General features: G+C 41.9%; 1 protein-coding gene across 3 annotated transcripts in view; it reads right to left on the bottom strand.

Moving 5' to 3' along the window:
• The window catches only part of CDK17 (cyclin dependent kinase 17), a 239,520-nt gene extending 225,240 nt beyond the window's left edge, over positions 1-14,280 (bottom strand). For 2 of the 3 annotated variants that reach the window (XM_077472063.1, XM_077472065.1), the window contains exon 1: positions 13,926-14,279. The gene's annotated coding sequence lies outside the window, so the exon portion shown is untranslated. Of the gene's footprint in view, positions 1-13,925 lie in introns of all 3 variants that reach the window. The other variant, XM_077472064.1, reaches the window with a different exon arrangement.
• Between the last annotated feature and the right edge of the window lie 5,040 nt (positions 14,281-19,320).

Genomic DNA, 19,320 nt, shown 5'->3' with positions numbered 1-19,320 from the left:
TATGGCAAGAATCCACTCCCACAGGTGAATCAGAAAAAGAAAATTCTAACAGGATGTGCACTGTCTAAACAGTATATAAAGCTGAAGATAGTAGATATGCATGTTAAACTTATGTAGATTTGTTTAGTCTCTGTGTATGATCTGAGGTTGTTCACTTCACTAGGTATATGTGCGAATTTACATCTACTTTAAGTCTCACACCTGGTGAAAGGGGGATCTTTAGATTACTATATTTTTTTCTTTCCTTACATTTTTATGCAGGATTTCCAATCAGGTCGGCCTGTCAATTTTTCAGGTAGACCTGCCTTGAAGATCAATACAGACCAAAAGACAGGCAAATTATGTTTCACCACATGTGCCTACTTCCAAATTTAAACCAGGTTTGAAAATTATATATATTATATATATATATATATATATATATATATATATATATATATATATATATATATATATATATATATATATATATATATATATATATATATATATACACTTTTTTTTTATTTTATTAAAAATAATAAAAAGCATTATCTGTATTAAAGTGGTTGTCAAGCCACTATAAACTGTATACACCATCAGAACTGCCTCCAATTGTAGTATCCCCCCCCTATGTGTGATTTATAAAAATAAATGCTGCAAATAACTAATTTCACTGCCAAGATTGCGATCACATGACTGCCCAGCTTTCCCCTTTCCTCATCTGAGAGATGCAGCGGGCGGGGCTGAGATTCCTTTGCTGATGTCAGTCTGGAGGGGAGGAGGAGAGGAGCGAGCTGGCTGGTCATGTGATCGCAATCTCAGCTCTTAAATTAGGCATTTACACACACATATGTATATGTAAGTTAGTACACCCCTCACATCTTTGTAAATATTTTATCTTTCCATGACAACACAGAAGAAATGACACCTTGCTACAATGTAAAGTAGTGAGTGTACAGCATGTATAACAGTGTATATTTGCTAGCCCCTCAAAATAACTCAACAGAGCCATGGATGTCTAAACCGCTGGCAACAAAAGCAAGTGCACCCTTAAGTGAAAATATCCAAATTGGACCCAATTAGCCATTTTCCCTCCCCAGTGTCAAGTGACTCGTTAGTGTTAGAAGGTCTCAGGTGTGAACGGGTAGCAGGTGTGTTAAATTTGGTATTATCGCTCTCACTCTTCTCATACTGGTCATTGGAAGTTCAACATGGCACCTCATGTCAAAAAACTCTGAGGATCTGAGAAAAAAAAAAAAAAAATGTTCTACATCAAGATGGCCTACGCCATTAGAAGATTGCCAAGACCCTGAAACTGAGCTGCACAGTGGCCAAGACCATACAGCCATGGACAGGTTACACTCAGAACAGGCCTCGCCATGGTCGACCAAAGAAGTTGAGTGCATGTGCTCAGCGTCATATGCAGAGATGGTCTTTGGGAAATAGAAGTATGAGTGCTGCCGGCATTGCTGCAGAGGTTGAAGGGGTAGGAGGGTCAGCTTGTCATTGCTCAGACCATGTGCCGCACACTGTATCAAATTGGTCTGCATGGCTGTCGTCCCACAAGGAAGCCTCTTCTAAAGATGATGCACAAGAAAGCCCACAAAGAAATTGCTGAAGACAAGCAGACTAAGGACATGGATTACTGGAACCATGTCCCGTGGTCTAATGAGACCAAGATAAACTTATTTGGTTCAGATGGTGTCAAGAGTGTTTGGCAGCAACCAGGTGTGGAGTACAAAGACAAGTGTGTCTTACCTACAGTCAAGCATGGTGGTGGAAGTGTCATGGTCTGGGGCTGCATGAGTGCTGCCGGCACTGGGGAGCTACAGTTCATTGAGGGGACCATGAATGCCAACATGTACTGTGACATACTGAAGCAGTGCATGGTTCCCTGCCTTTGAAGCCTGGGTCGCAGGGCAGTATTCCAACATGAACATGAGCCCAAACACAGCTCCAAGATGACTACTGCCATGCTAAAGAAGCAGAGGGTAAAGGTGATGAACTGACCAAGCATGTCTACAGACATTTTTGGGGCATCCTCAAACAGAAGGTGGAGGAACACAAGGTCTCCAACATCCATCAGCTCTGCGATATCATCATGGAGGAGTAGAAGAGGACTCCAGTGGCAACCTGTGACGCTCTGGTGAACTCCATGCCCCAGAGGGTTAAGGCAGTGCTGGAAAATAATGGTGGCCACACAAAATATTGACACTTTGGGCCCAATTTTGACATTTAGGGGTGTACTCACTTTTGTTGCCAGCAATTTAGACATTAATGGCTGTGTGTTGAGGGGACAGAAAAATTACATTGTTATACAAGATGTACACTCACTACTTAACATTGTAGCAAAGTGTAATTTCTTCACTATTGTCACATGAAAAGATAATCAAATATTTACAAAAATGTGAGGGGTGTACTCACTTTTGTGAGTTACTGTATATATTACAGGAAAGGACTGCACCCTTTTCTAGTTTTCTAGACTTAAACATGATGGTCCAGAGTTAGCCTGATATAAACAGACACAAATCCGTTCTCTTCCGGCCGCCCATAGAGCCATCACGGGTCAGCCAACATCTGCTGTCAAAACGTGGGTAAAAAAAAAAAAAAAATGTAATGGGCATGGTTGCAACAAAACTGACCTCCGCCACATCAGCTCTGATTTAGCTGAGGATCTGTTGAACAAAGCAAAGCACTCCTGCCTTTAGGGACCCCAACTCACCCACTTCTATTTTTCGCATTGGAGTGCTTCTTGCCCCTTTCTTTTCTTAGTAATGGACCACAAATAGGAAGCATTTGTCAAAATTGTACATACCGGTAGTTGATTTTTTTTTGTTTCGAATTTCTATTCATCTCCTTTCCTGGTATGGGAGCAATAACTTTTTATCTTCCTGCTCAAACAATGACTGATATCATACGAGACCGTCTGATTGCACTCTATACTCATTACATGTGAACTGCTTATATGACTTGCCTGACCTGTAATTATACCCTGTCTTTTATTCATAAGAAGTGTAATTAAATGATGGAAGTTCTCCTCCCATACTATTCTGTATGTGCATTAGATTCATTACAATACAGTTTGCTCTGTAAGAAGGGGTATTTAAAAATAAAACCAAAACACACACACACACACACACACACACACGTTAATGGGAGCATGCCAAAACGGAATGCCCAACACGGCTACGACTGTTGCAGCATGGTATTTCAATGCAAAATCACCCATGGAATAAAAATAAAATAAAAAAGGTTGGCCATACACAACTTCAACTTCTGAGAATGTTTATTTGATTTTCTAAGGGCCCATTCACACTAGAATACAATACGAGAAACCTGTGTTTATGTGCAGTTTGTCACACTACATTCCAAATCGCATTGCCCTTGTGATCTGCAGTGGGTGTCATTACAAAGCATTTTTTTTTTTTTTTCAAAACAGCAGCTCTCCATCGCGCTTTCTATTGGCTAAAACAAAAACACCTGAAGCTGTAAAGTGCTTGTAATATGCTTCTAGTACACTTCGAAAAACGCTTAAAAACTCTAAAATGAAAAATGCCTGAAAGTTGCTCTGCTCAGCTATGAATACACCAATGCAGGCCATACATGAGTCAAATTCCAAACAAATTTTCATTTGAAAATCAGAACGTTTGAGTATTTTGTGATCCAATGATGCCACCATTGATTTTCGAAATTCAACCAACCAAACCTTAAATTTCACCTCATGTTGCTAAAGAAAAACATTTTCGTGGCTGGGAATCTTCCTCTCTTTCCGGGAATCTTTTCTTGCGCTTGTGCGCATTTCTTATTCGATTAGAAAATCGTTCATTTTTCTAAAAATCTACAACATGCCCGATCACTCAGATTTGATGGCCACATGAAATTTGGCCTTTGTTGTGGCCCACTTATGGTGCAAAATTCCAAAGAAAATTCTTAAGCCTCGTACACACGATCAGATTTTCGTCAGGGAATTGTGTGGCGACAGACTGCCTAAAATCTGGCCGTTATTACGCTCCATCAGACAATTGTTGTCCAACTTTCCACCAACAAATGTTGGACGGCCGGCTAGTAAATTTTTGGCAGACAACGTTCTGTTGTCAGATTTTCCTATTGTGTGTACACAAATCTGTCATAGAGAAGTCCAAAGTACAAACACGCATGCTCGGAATCAATTCCCAACAAACAAGACATTAGCAGAAGGTGCCCAAAGGGTGGCGCACAAGAGTTGAAATTTCACGTAGTATGTCACTACGTTCGTGTTTGTTGGTCGACAATTGTGTACCGTTTGTTTGCAAGACAAGTTCCTAGCACATGCCCTTCAGGTAAAAGTCTGATGCTTTGACAAAGATCCGATCGTGTGTACAAGGCTTTAGTTAAGATTTTCTAAAGATAATTATTTTGGAAATTTGACCCATGTATGGCCGGCCTCATTGGATTTATAAGTTCCACAGCAGCTGGAGTGCCAATGACTGCCTACTCTCGCACTAGAATTTCATCATGCTTCTTGCTTACATGTCCGCAAAGCTCATATCTGTGTTCTTGTCTAGCCTAATCAGACAAGTCCAAAAGACCGTTCCCACATGACCACACCAAATCTCCAGGAACCAACTGCCATTAGGCGCAGCAATGTTTATGCAAACAAAATTGTGGTGAATAAAGTGAGCCACATAAAATAAACAGGATGGCACATCAGTGCTGTTCATTTCTTATGATTAAGGATGAGCTAAGGCAGTGATGGCGAACCTTGGCACTCCAGATGTTTTGGAACTACATTTCCCATGATGCTCAACTACACTGCAGAGTGCATGAGCATCATGGGAAATGTAGTTCCAAAACATCTGGCATGCCAAGGTTCACCATCACTGAGCTAAGGTGTGTTCACAAGTCCACGTGCCCATGCCCGTCAGGAAGCTGACACTCCACAGTGCTACTCTCAATCTGTGCAGCTGCGAAATCGGCAAATGTCTCACTGCCTGTGATTAGCGCTGTGTAGTGTCAGCTTTCTGGTGGGCGCGGCACGTGGACTTGCAAACCCACCTTAGCTCATCCTTACTCATGATGTCTCCATTTTAAATCGGTGTGCAATGAAAACAGTGGCCACATATGCACACAGTGCTAGGACGGTCCCTCTACGTGAATCTGTAATCAGACTTGCTCCTCATGAGGATGGGTAGGTTCTCCTCCAATTCCTGTACACATGTACAGATAGAGACCAATTCGACAGATCAGTGCAGTGTCCGATTCAGCTGCGCACGATTGCGATGCGATCACAACACCGATTTCACGTGACTAACTTATCTTCTGCTGCACTCAAGGGATTTATAATGGTGGTACTCCACGCAGCACATAATTGGTGTCATTTCAAGCAGTATTAGCTGCTGCAGTGCGAAAACTCGATTCATCAACAAGAAAAGGCGTCATGAGTTAATAACGTGTGAAAATTTCACCCAGCATTAACACGTGAGCCATTACTTTTCTGATGTTAACACTTACCGCAGGCTTTGCTGTTTCACACATTTTGTATCCAAGGTATTAATGCTGCTTTTGTTCCCATCAGCTACAACCCGGTGGAAGGTTAGTAGTTCTCAGGTGTGAGCCTGCTCCTGTCATTTCACAGAGCAATGCTGGTGGATGCATGAAAAAGGGATCCATCCAGCTGTTCCTAGGCCCCCCTTTCATGCATGGAGCTGCATTAACTCCTTCCCACCAAGCAACAGTGTCCCTTTACACCTGGGGGCGGGACTGACTTCACAATCACATGACCACCGACTGGCAGTCACTGTAGTCATATGATCGGAAGCCCATGCCGTCAGCTCCCAATCATGATCAGAGACTGAGCACTGTCCATGACAGCTCAGTCACTGTGCAGGAAGTACACAGAGGGGATGTTCTCAGCATAGAAACCTCAGCTGTCCATACGTTACGTGGGCGGCGAGGGGTTAACCAAAGAAGATCAATCTAAGCAAATGTTATTCAGAAGGCTAACAACTTCATGCTTCAAAATATTTACATGAAATGTTCAATTAGCCAATTTCCAAGGAAAAATTATGACCCGTTCACACCAGTGAGCCACACTAAAGCCTGATTCACACCTATGCATTTTTAGTGCTTTTTTACAGATTTGCACTACAGAACGTGTTCCATAGGAAACCATGTTAAATGGACTGCAGTGCAAATCTGCAAAATGCAAAAAGCACTAAAACTGCATAGGTGTGAATCCAGCCTAATGGCTGTGGGTTCAGGCCTGGTTCACACCTATGAATTTTTAGCGCTTTTTGCATTTTGCAGATTTGCACTGCAGTCCATTTAACATGGTTTCCTATGGAACACGTTCTGTAGTGCAAATCTGTAAAAAAGCACAAAAAATGCATAGGTGTGAATTCAGCCTTAGTGTGGGCTATAGGCTTTTTTAGGTCTAGGGCACATGCGTCAAACACTAAGGCCCACGGGCCGAATCCGGCCCTCCAGGCCATTTCATGTGGCCCCTGCACCTCTCCTGCAACTGCAGCACTCCCCTTGTCTCAGCAGTTGGCAGCAGAGGACAGAACTCCTCCTATAGATGACTTGACATCTGATGTAAAAGGGGGGAGGGGGGGGTGTGCATTGGACATCTATACGTACAGATAAAACTGGCCCTTTGAGGGCAACCATAATGCTGATTTGGCCCACAATGAAACCCCTGGTCTAGGGGGGGGGGGGTCTGAAAAGGCAGTGGACTATCCCTCAGTGTCCTCACATCGAACGCAAGGCTTTGGGTTTTGCATTGTACTTAATGACATCAAAGAACCTGTGGCTCCCAGAGCATTGGGGTAGAAGGGGCTGTGGGGACTGGCTTATGCCGCGTACACACGGGCGGACTGTATGGCGTACTTAGTCCGTCGAAACACATTTCAGCGGACAATCCACTCGTGTGTGGGCTTCAGCAGACTTTTTCAGCGTGCAGTCCGGCGTACTAAGTATTTCGTTTTTTTTTTTATTCTGTCCGTCGTACTTTGGTTTCAGCGGACAATCCGCTCGTCAGTATGCTAGTTCGACGGACTAAGAATGGCGCATGCCCAGAAAGGATTTACACGGCGGAAGGGTGCTTTGCTGTGTCTTGGACTTCCTATTTCTAGTCCCGTCGTACGTGCTGTACACGTCATCGCGCAAGCTTTCGACGGACTGTTTGTGCATCCGTGTGTGGTCAAGTCCGTTCAGTCGAAAGTACAACGGACTGTCCGTCGGATTGTATGACGAACTAAGTATGCCATACAGTCCGCTCGTGTGTACGCGGCATTAGAAGCATGGAAGGAACCTATTGGAGAACCCCTAGAACTAAAACAAGAATTTAACCCTTCAAATACAAAGGCTACCCTTGGAGGATTTTTACTTTCTCTGGAATTCAGCTCTATAATGATCTAAGACCAACTTTCCAAACCTTTTTATCATGCAGAAACCCTTGAGAAAATGTTCTGGTCTCAAGGAAACCCTGCTAATAATTACTATATCTACAGCTCACTGGTTACTAGCGTGATGGCCAGTGGGAAGAACGCTCCCTACATTTGTGGTCATTTAAAAGAAAATAGATATCTAAAAGGGTCATTGGTGTTAGTGGGAACTTATCACAGAGGGAAAGATTTCTCATTGCTCAAGGAAACCCTCATTGAGAAAGGATAATCTAGGACAGGGGTGTCCAATGTTTTGACCTTCCTGGGCCACAGAGGATTTGTCTTGGGTCGCACATAAAATACACTAATAACAAAGAAAACTGGTGAGCCGTTCCTCCTGTGGCTCTCATCGGGTAGGTGCGGGCATCGGGCCCGTTTACTATGACAGGTCGCCGGTGGCTGCACCTATTCGTGGCCCTCTACACAGCTAGCAATTACCTATGGTGATCGCTGCAAGACACAGACAATTCACACTGGCCCAAATTGCTGGTGTGAATGTGCTGTGTGGGGAAGAAAAGAATGTGGGGGGGGGGGGGCATAGCCCACCATGGTACCCCCCCCCCCCCCAGATCCAGTGATGCAGAATTGACTTACCTGGTGCCCCTGCATTCCCTGCTGCTGCTGGTGGTATTGCAAAAACGACAGCCACGGCATCCCTCCAGACATGCATTTGCCTGGTTTGTCATTGTAGGATGCTGCGGCTGCTATGTTGTTGTGGCATCCCTACATATGTACATGGACTGGCTTGTCTGTGTCTGCTGCTATGCTTGCACAGCATTGCCCCAGATGGGCCTGGGCCACAACAATGGTAAATTCTGTGGGACTGCATGTGGGTTAAATGCCCACCCTGATCTAGGGCATAATGCAAGCTGCATGGCTGTCATTCTGATTGAACGTCTTCAATATCTCATAAATGTTTGGTCTGGAACAAATATGCAGATCAGAAAGGCTGGATTCACTTGCATTATGCTTGTTCTTGGCAAGCAATTTAGACAGCCAGATACCTAGCATTTTCAGACGCAGTTCAGCAACGGTTGTCGGTTTTTCCCTCATTTAAGGAAACTACTAAACTACAGCTGGTTCTAACAGATTACAGCTGCTCAACTGTCTCTTACACTCTTCCATTCAATCAGTTTCTAAGAAACAAGAGAAATTTGCCATCCTAATGGTACCATTTAAATGCCCGATTTTATGGAAGTCACAGATGTTCTTACACAGACTGTGCAGTGCCAACATGACAACAATGGCACTCATAGGGCAGTTAGAGATTGTGCCAAAATAATCTCTAAATGAATTATTCTGCTCCGCGACAAGCACTTCTGCCTTGTAGCACTGGTGTCCTCTGTTTATATCCTAGCCAGGACACTATCTGCATGGAGTATGTATGTTCTCCTGTGCTTGTGTGGGCACTCTGGTTTCCTCCCGCACTTCAAAGGCATGCTGGTAAATGGCTCCCATCTAAAATTGGTCTTATTCTGTTTATACATACATGGTATGCATGCAAGGTGGGGGCGTTCTTAGATTGTAAGCTCCTTAAAGAGCAGGGCCCTCGGATTCCTTCTATAATGAATTATAAAGGTAACTGTACTAACAGTATGTGCTGCACAAACTGTTGGCCTTCTATAAATCCTGTATAATAATAATAATAGCAGGGACGGATGTGAATGTACAGTATGTCTAGCCATACACAGTTAGGCTGTGTTCACACACGTCCGGTTGCAGTTTGCAGTCTGGAGTTCAGTGTTTTGTTCACCGATTCAGGTGCTAATTTTTACCTGAACTTGCACCTAAACTGGATGCAAAAAAATTGCACAGGACCCTTTTCAGAAAGGGACCGCGGCCGCCCTGGACAAGTGTGAACCAGCTCCATTGAAAGCCGGTCCAATTCCTGTTATGCAAATCGGAAGCTGTTAAAAATGCATCCAATTCACATATGTATATATTCATACCGAGGCCCCATTCACACCTGGGTGTTTTGTAGCTTCAGGCTTCAAGCTACAAAAATGCTGGGAGGGGAAAAAACATAAAATTATTCTCTATGGAGATGGTTCACATCTCCACTCCAAAACACCTGAAGCCAGAAGCTCAAAAAACACCTTAAGCTCAAACAAGTTCTGGAACTTTTTTTTTTAGGCAGATTTGGGCATTTTTCTGCTTTTTACACTGGTGACCTTTTCATCTGCACAAGATCGCAGCAAAACGCTGTAAAAAAACACCGCAAAAATTGTGGCAGATCATGGTAAAAAAACTGCCTGAAAAAAACTGCTACGCTCAGGTGTGAATGGGGTCTTAGCGTTTTGTTTTCTTTCCATTCAGCAATTGGACTGGCGCATAAACAAAACTCAAGCATCTTCCTCCAACCAGACAAATAAGGTGGAGGTAGGAATCTCCTTCACTGGGACATGCCATTCTGACAGCATCACCCCAGACTACACTGATCAATCACAATTTTTCCAACATGTGCCTTTGATGTTGATTAAATAATCGCCTTCTTTTGTGATGGAGAGGCCAAATACTGGATTTAAAATTTTTGATCAGTGTATGGGCAACTTATGTAAAATAACTGAATAAATTATCAGCCCTATATAAGGCCAGAGTCACACCTATCCATTTTTAGTGCTTTCTATAGATTTGCACTACAGAACGTGTTCCATAGGAAACCATGTTAAATAGACTGCAGTGCAGATCTGCAAAATGCTAAAGGACTAAAAATGCTTAGGTGTGAATCCAGGCTAAGGCCTGATTCACACCTATGCATTTTTTAGTGTGTTTTCAGTTTTGCAGAAACACACTACAGTCCATTTACATGGTTTCCTATGGGGATTTAGTTCACATCTGTGCATTTTATAAAAAGGACCAGGGACTTTTTTTTCTGGTTCCATAGACTTCAATGGATCAAAAGCGTGTATCGAAAAAATGCAAAATGTACCTGCAATATGCAAACGGCAACCTGCATAGGTGTGAATCAGGCCTTAATATGTTAGTTAATGTTATTTTAATTATATTAAAAATAAATTAGAGGAAAAAAAAAAAAAAAAAATCTTCTGGGGTATGTCTCTGTACACTACTAAAATAGAACAGAGGGAAAGACAGGGGAAAACCAATTTAAGGATTAAGCCAAATGCCGTGCAATAACCACCAAATACGGTAATTAACCTCTTCAACATCTTCTATGCAGCAATTATAGGAATAGCAACCTCTGTTTAATAATTTAAAAAAAATTCTTGTTTGAAATTGTTAAAACAGAGGCCGCTATACAAATAAATGCTGCATAGAATACGCTCTATATATAGAGAGTTATTATTCACGATTTATATAGCGCCATCAGTTTACACAGCGCTTTACAATGTATGGGGGGGGGGGGGGGGGACAACAACACAATTTTAGTACAGTTCAATACAAAAGGTAAAAGTTCAATAATATTATATATATATATATATACACACACACACATACACACACACACACACACACACACACACATATATATATACACACATATACATATATACACATATACACACACACACACGATATCTCACAAAAGTGAGTACACCCCTCACATTTTTGAAATAGTTAAAACAGAGGCTGCTATCCCAATAAAATGTTGTGTGTATATATTTTTTTTTTTTTTTTTTTATGTATTATTAAACAAAACACACACAAACTAGGACTATACTAGCACTAGACAAAATATGCGGCCGGGGGAAAAAAAAAAGGGCCACCTTTATGTTGTGTTTATTTCATTACACAGAGTAAAATGCGATTTGTACTAGATATGAGGGGGGCAACCATAGAAGCGTGCAGATCTCTTGATTTGTATTTCAGGCAGCATTGTGCTGATAAGTGATTAGCATTGTTGCTTTGCAGCTCTGAGTGGTGGGTTTAAATTCCACCGTGGACACCATCTGCATACATCCTATACATCCTCCCTGTGATTGTGTGGGGTTTCTCCTCTTATTATACAACATACTAGTATATTAAATTGTTTTCTCCCTAGATGACTCCTAGTGTTTGTTCCTGTGTACTAGGGACATTAGATAGTAAGCTCCTTTGAGGAACAACTGATGCAAATGAGCAAGTATAATTGAAAGCTTTCCATATAATCTGCAGACAGTGAAAATCATGCTAAGTATCATCATCCCTGCTAATCTGCGATTCCTGGCCCTCCCCATCCCCCTGAAAAGCGAGCTTCACCATTTGGAGCAGTTGCTGAGATGAATGCTTGCTGTGCTGATGAGATTTCCCTGCGTTCTACAGTCACTGGTGTTTCCCTAGAACCCCATGATAGGGCTACAAGAAATCACTCTGCTCCGTCACACACCAGCCAGCCTGCAACCGCCAATCACATCACGGCTGGCTGGACTTGCTGGTTTAAAATAGGTAAGCAAAGCAAAATAAACACAAAGGCCATGACGATTGCACTCACAGCCATCCATACGACATCTAGGTGACAGCAGGACTCCCAGAAAAAACAAAAACAAAACGCCAAATAAGATCATTGCTGACCAATGAGAATTATCTTTAGAGGGTGAATATTAACTAACAATCGTTTATGTTTACACTGTAGTCCTTTTAAAGATCCTGATCGAAAGATTTCTGCTATTTTACTGGAAAGAAATAAAAAAAAAACCAAAACAGGATCACACTTCATTGCTGGATTTTCAGGCATTTTTCAGCATTTTTTGTTTTTTTTTTAAAACATGTATGTTTTCAGACATAAACATTTTTATTTAGGCCAATGGAAAGCAGGCTGCTAGGAACCTATGGGGGGCAAAATCGCACAATTCTGTGACAGCACATTCCTTAATGTGAATGGGCTCTATAGAATTAAATGGAAATCCTGCGATTCTAGTAATGAGCCACAAAAATCGGTGATCACGGGCTAAAAGGAGCATTGATACGTGTACCAGGGCGACCTCTGCTCACGATGCTGGGACTTGTGTACACCAGATGTAGTCCCAAACATTTGTAAACGCAGTACAATCATATATGTAAGAACATTTTATTATTCCATAAGCACAGTTTGCATTGAAAAAAAAAAAAAAAAAAAAAAAAAAAAAACACACAAACAAAACAAAATAAATAAACACCAAACAAAACACCACAAAAAAATAAACACAAACAAGCAAAATACCACATACATTTTTTACACCAGAAGACATTGCACATGTAAATGTAACCCAGAAAAAAAAAAGTATATATATATATATATATATATATATATATATATATATATATATATATATATATATATATATATATATATATATATATATATATATATATATACATACATATATATATATACATATACATACATACATACATACATACATAATCTTTTTTTTTTATTATTATTGAAAAAAAAATGCACTACACAGGATTGCACTTTAAATGATCACTAACAGGACATGCTGAACCAAAACAAACAAACAATCAGCTACATATACAATGGGGTTATGTCAAAGGCTGGCCATACACTATATGACCTGATTATACAAATCTCCTTTATGTATCTGATAAATAAACTTTTCCCAGAATCCACTAAAATTATCGGATTAATAAAATACGTGAAAGGACATAAATCGATTTAATCAAAATTCTTCTGATCTGGGAAAAAATAAAAAATAAATTGTAGGAAAGTAGAAAAGCTGATTATTGGTGGTTAAAACACTCAATGTACAAATTTAAATAAAACGATTCAATCCGCACACAACTTCCCTTGCAATTTAGTTCAGATTTGACTGAATGGATCGGCCAGAACCAAATATTAGCCATTACTTTGCATTAACAGGCAGCCCTTTAATATTATGGCACATCGGATCGATTAGGGGATTACATGGTGAAAACAGAGATGCGACCGATAATTTTCAACAGTCCTCACTATTGATCCGCATCCCTACATGTGAAATATCGAACAAATGGGTTATCTGTTATAGATCCCGACTGTTCGTTATTGAAGAATGACTGAAAAAAGGAATAGTTGTCAAAGCATGAATGATCCTTGTGATTGTCGATAGATTTTCTGTCCAATCTGATCATATATAAAATCACTCGCTGTTAAGTTCCATACACGCTATTAGATTTTCTGAAGATTTTTGTCAACGGATTTACCAAAACCATATAATATGAGGTCAAACCTTAGGAGTTCCAATGTGTATACAATCAGGCAGGCCCTTGTACTACATGGTTTTGGTAAATCTGAAGACAAAAACCTGCAGAAAATCTAATAGTGTGTATGGGTCTAGATATAGAACGCTAAGGACAAACCTAAACAAACCATTTCATCCAATCAGTATCCCATCAGGCAGGCCCTTGCACTACAAAGTCAATGGTAGATGTGATTGTATAGTGTATGGGCAGGCAATTTCAAACATAGATCCATGTGTTGTGTATGAGATGCGATGTGCAGATCGCACACACATGTAGGACAGGGAAGATGTGTTCAGGAAGAGGTCAGGCTGACAGATGGGGGAGGGGGTGCATAGGACACATGGGGGCGATCAGGATACTCACAGGCGATGATCGGCTGTCTTCACACAGGCCGGATTGGGCGGTGTATGGGGAGATCGCTCAGTCTATACACACACAGTCCACCTCGGTGTACCGGATCGTCACCGGCTGTGCAGTGTCATGACCCGGACACATCACCGGGCTGTGCACACATCATGGCTCCTTCCCTCCCCCTCCCTGGCTGGGCCAGTCCTCTACTCGTCCGATCTCCTTCCCTCCGTGTACGATCAGTGACAGGCGCCTCTCCGGAACCTCGGGCCAAGGCTGACGTCTGCTCCGGATCCCTTTCTCCGGGTACGATCCTGCTCCGGCTCTCTCGCTCTTTTTTTTTTTTTTTTCTTCTACAACGCAGCAGATCCGCCCCCGGCCTGGCGCCTAATGGAGGAGGAGTAATAGTGTGAGAATGGCAGCGCGGCGCCCCCTGCTGCTTCCTGTCTGCTACTGCGTCATCTGGGGATTCCTCCATTCACAGGCTCGCTCTGATCTCTGAATGGAAGGACAGTCCTATCCGGGCTCACCCATCACTCCTCCGAGACGGGTGTACAGTGGCAAATGACAAAGGCTACTCTCCCTTCACACTGCTTCATTGTTAAAAAGCTGTAACTAAAGACAAAACGTTTTTTTTTCATCTTAGAGGGTCAGTTTTATTTCATCACCTGTGTCCCATTGGGGAGAATTCCCTTAATTTCCTGTCCCATAGCCCAAACAGGAAGCGGAAGGAAATCCCCCCAAAGTGAGGGAATCCCGAGTGGCACCAGAACTAGTGTCTGGGTTGGAGGTTTCCCTTCTTTGTCATGATGTCAAGACAAAATGTGACATTTTCCTTTACTATCACTTCTGATGATGACAGTAAACATGACTAATGGAGAGGCTGATTCTCCTGACGGGGGCACAGATCACAATAAACGCTGATTTGTGTCCTAATGCCAGAATCCTGCCCAAAACTAAACATAAAATAGGCGATTTCTTTACCCAGGGCTTTGTTTACATCTCAGGAGTCTATAGGCGGAGAATTCCAAGTATTACACGTTTCAAATACACGAGTGATCAAAACCATCGAGAAAAATCCACATTTGTGCAAAATCCTCATCCTCATCCTTCTCCAGAATAATCCTCTCCACAATGTAACTCCATCATCCTCATCTCTCTCCAGAATCATCCTCATCCCTTTTTACAATGTAACTCCATCATCCTCATCCCTCCCCAGAATCACCCTCATCATTCTCCAGAATAATCCCTCATCCCTTTTTACAATGTAACTCCATCATCCTCATCCTTCTCCAGAATAATCCCCATCCCTCTCCACAATGTAACTCCATCATCCTCATGTCCCTCCAGAATCATCCTCATCCCTCTCCAGAATCATCCTCATCCCTCTCTACCATATAACTCCATCATCCTCATCCCTCCCCAGAATCATCCTCACCCCACTCCAGAATCATCCTCACCTCTCTCCAGAATCATCCTCATCCCTCTCCAGAATCATCCTCATTCCTCTCCAGAATCATCCTCATCCCTCCCCAGAATCATCCTCATCCCTCTCCAGAATCATCCTCCTCCCTCCCTAGAATCATCCTCATCCCTCCCCAGAATCATCCTCATCCCTCTCCAGAATCATCCTCATCCCTCCCTAGAATCATCCTCATCTCTCTCCAGAATCATCCTCACCCCCCCTCCAGAATCATTCTCATCATCCTCATCCCTGTCTAGAATCATCCTCATCCCTCTCCACAATGTCACTCCATCATCCTCATACCTCTCTGGAACCATCCTCGCCCCTCTCCAAAATGTAACTCTATCATCCTCACCCCCCCTCTAGAATCATTCTCTTCCCTCTCCACAATGTAACTCCATCATCCTCATCCCTCTTCAGAATCATCCTCATCCATCTTCACAATGTCACTCCATCATACTCACCCCCCTTCAGAATCATTCTCATCCCTCTTCACAATGTCACTCCATCATCCTTATCACTTCTCAGAATCATCCTCATTTTAACCGCCTCAGCCCCGGAAGATTTTACCCTCTTCCTGACCAGACTACTTTTTGCGATTCGGCACTGCGTCGCTTTAACTGACAATTGCGCGGTCGTGCGACGTGGCTCCCAAACAAAATTGGCATCTTTTTTTCCCACAAATAGAGCTTTCTTTTGGTGGTATTTGATCACCCCTGCGGTTTTTAATTTTTGCACCATAAACAAAAAAAGAGCGAAAATTTTGAAAAAAACGCATTATTTTTACTTTTTTCTATAATAAATATCCCCCACAAATATATAAAAAAAACTATTTTTTTTCCTCAGTTTAGGCCGATATGTATTCTTCTACATATTTTTGGTAAAAAAAAAAAAATCGCAATAAGCGTTTATTGATTGGTTTGCACAAAAGTTATAGCGTCTACAAAATAGGGGATAGTTTTATGGCATTTTGATTATTATTTTTTCTTTTACTAGTAATGGCGGCGATCTGCAATTTTTATTGGGACTGCGACATTATGGCGGACACATTGGACACTTTTGAATTTTGAGACCATTGTCATTTATACAGCGATCAGTGCTATACAAATGCGTTGATTACTATAAAAATGTCACTGGCAGGGAAAGGGTTAATGCCAGGGGGCAATCAAGGGGTTAATTGTGTACCCTGGGAGTTGATTCTAACGGAAGAAGGGAGGGGACTGTGTAGGGGAGATAACAGATCGCTGTTTATACTTTGTATGAACAGACGATCAGTCTCTTCTCCCCTCAGAGAACTGTTTACACACACAGATCCCGGTTCTCTATGTGTCAGCAGCGATCGCGGCTCAGAGGGAAAGCAGCGGGCGCGCCGCACTCCCCTAGCAGCCACAGGGCGAAGCGATGTAACATAAGGTCGCTTTGCCCAGCCATGCCATTCAGCCGCAGTACAACAATTGGTCAGCAAGTGGCTAGTCTCAATTTACACTGCTTCTAAAGTCTACATTTCATGTTAAATAGAGCAAGGGAGGGCTATAACCCCTGTCAGTTTTATTTTGTTATATTTGTCCCATTGGGGAGATTTCCCTTCACTTCCTGTCCCATAGCCCAAACAGGAAGCGGAAGTAAATTCCCCCAAAGTGAGGAAATCCTGGCGTGTCACCAGAACTAGTGTCCACATTGAAGGTTTCTCTTCTTTTAATGTTCTGATATTAAGCTAAAATGTGGAAAATAAACAGGAGTAAAACCAAGGAACCAAATAAGGGGACCACACTGAACCGCTGTGCTCACACTCAAATGACCAAATGAGAAAGGACAGAAAAAACACACTAGGGCAAAATGTGGGATTTTCCTTTACTTTCACTTCTGAAGATAATGGTAAACATGACTAATAGAGAGGGTGAATCTCCTAATGGGGACACAGATTGCAATTAAGGCTATATTTCCACTATTGCACCCCCAAAGTCGCACGATTTTGCGACAATTTTTACCACTTTTTTTTTGTTGGCACGACTTGAAGCAATACCTGTGTAATCTTGAGGTCTATGGACCTCAAATCGCATCAAAGTGGGGCCAAAGTAGTGCAGGGACTACTTTGAAGTCGCTGCATCTTGAAGTCGCACAGATATGAATGGTACTCATTGGAAATCATGGGGGCGACTTCTCATGCAACTTTTCAGTCCCAAATCGCATGAAAAGTCGCACTAGCGGAAACCTAGCCAAAGACTGATTTGTGTCCTAATCCTGTCCTGTTTTGCCGTTAGCCAGGGCTGGATTTACATCTCAGGGGTCTATAGGCAGAGAATTACAAGTATTACACATTTCAAATACATGAGGTATGAAAACCATGGAGAAGAGTCCAAATTTGTGCAAAATATCAAAAAATAATATATAAAACATTACAGCAGCCAGAACCTTGGTGCATATTATCAGAAACAATGGAAAGTGAGCACAGCATAATACCTAACATGCGTAGATAAAAGTCCAATTAGTAGCCATCTAGTTCACCCAAAATGGGGGCTAGAAAAAATATAAAATCTTATGCCGCGTACACACGATCGGAATTCCTGCCAGAAAAAGACCGATGAGAGATTTTCATCAGAAAATGCGACGTGTGTATGCTCCATCGGAATTTAACTGTCCGAATTTCCGCCAGCCAAAAATTGATAGCATGTTCTCAATATTCCCGACGGAAAAACTTTCTATCGGTAATTCCGATCGTGTGTATGCAATTCCGACATGCCAAAAATCACGCATGCTCAGATTCAACTACGAGACAGAAGCTATTGGCTACTGACTATTGAACTTCCTTTTTCTAGTCACGTCGTACGTGCTGTACGTCACCGCGTTATAAATGATCGGAATTTGATGTGACCATGTGTAGGCAAGACAGCTTGAGCGGAATTCCGTCGGGAAAACCATCAGAGCTTTTTCCGACGAGAATTCCGATCGTGTGTACGCGGCATAAGAGCTGCACGTTTCTGGCTAAAATGAGAATCACAATTTTTTTGCTTAGAAGATAGATCACGATTCTTGTGTCGTAACATCATCTTTCACATTAAAACAAAAAAATTGGGCTAACTTTACTGTTTCATTTTTTTTTTTTTATTCGATGAAGTGTATCCCCCCCCCCCAAAAAAAACGCTGGGCAAATACAGTGTGACATAAAATATTGCAGCAATTGAAATTTCTTTCCCTAGGGTCTCTGCTAAAATATATATAATGTTTGGGGGTTCAAGTAATTTTCTAGCAAAAAATATTGATTTCAACTTAAGAAACAAGTGTCAGAAAAAGATTTAGACTTTAAGTGGTTAAACTTCCTGCATTTACACAAAAGAATGCCTGGATTTTTTCTTTACACACAGAAGTTTCCCTTTGATCTAAGAAGGAAGTTGGTTACAATGTTTCATTTTAAAAACTTGGCAGACTGCCCAGATGTTTTCTTTTCACAGCTGAGTGAGCAGATAAGTCTCTCCACTTACCTGCTCACTCAGAATCGACAAACTCTGCAATAGAGATCGTCTGGGGGGTTGAATCGAGATCACGATTTTTTTAACAATATATTGTGCAGCTCTAGTAGGGTTGCTTTTCGTTCATTAACCACTTCACCTCCGGAATGTTTATCCTCCCCCCTTCCTGACCAGGTCATTTTCTAAGATACAGCACTGTGTTACTTTAACTGACAATTGCGCGGTCGTGCGACGTTGTACCCAAATAAAACAAATGGCCCTTTTTTCCCACAAATAGAGCTTTATTTTGGTGGCATTTGATCACCTCTGGGTTAAAAAAAACAAGGGCAATAGATTTAATAGATGGGAAGTTGAAAAAAATGACTGACAGCCTGTTCACACCTGAACGTTTTGTAGCCCTACGCCTGAAGCTACAAAACGCTGGAGGGGAAAAAATCCATTATTCTCAATGGAGATGGTTCACATCTCCACTCCATGT

The sequence above is a fragment of the Lithobates pipiens genome, unplaced genomic scaffold (assembly GCF_037356315.1).
Source record: "Lithobates pipiens isolate NorthernLeopardFrog02 unplaced genomic scaffold, aLitPip1_a1.2 Scaffold_8, whole genome shotgun sequence".
NCBI lineage: Eukaryota > Metazoa > Chordata > Amphibia > Anura > Ranidae > Lithobates > Lithobates pipiens.
This window is presented reverse-complemented; position numbering and strand designations above follow the sequence as displayed.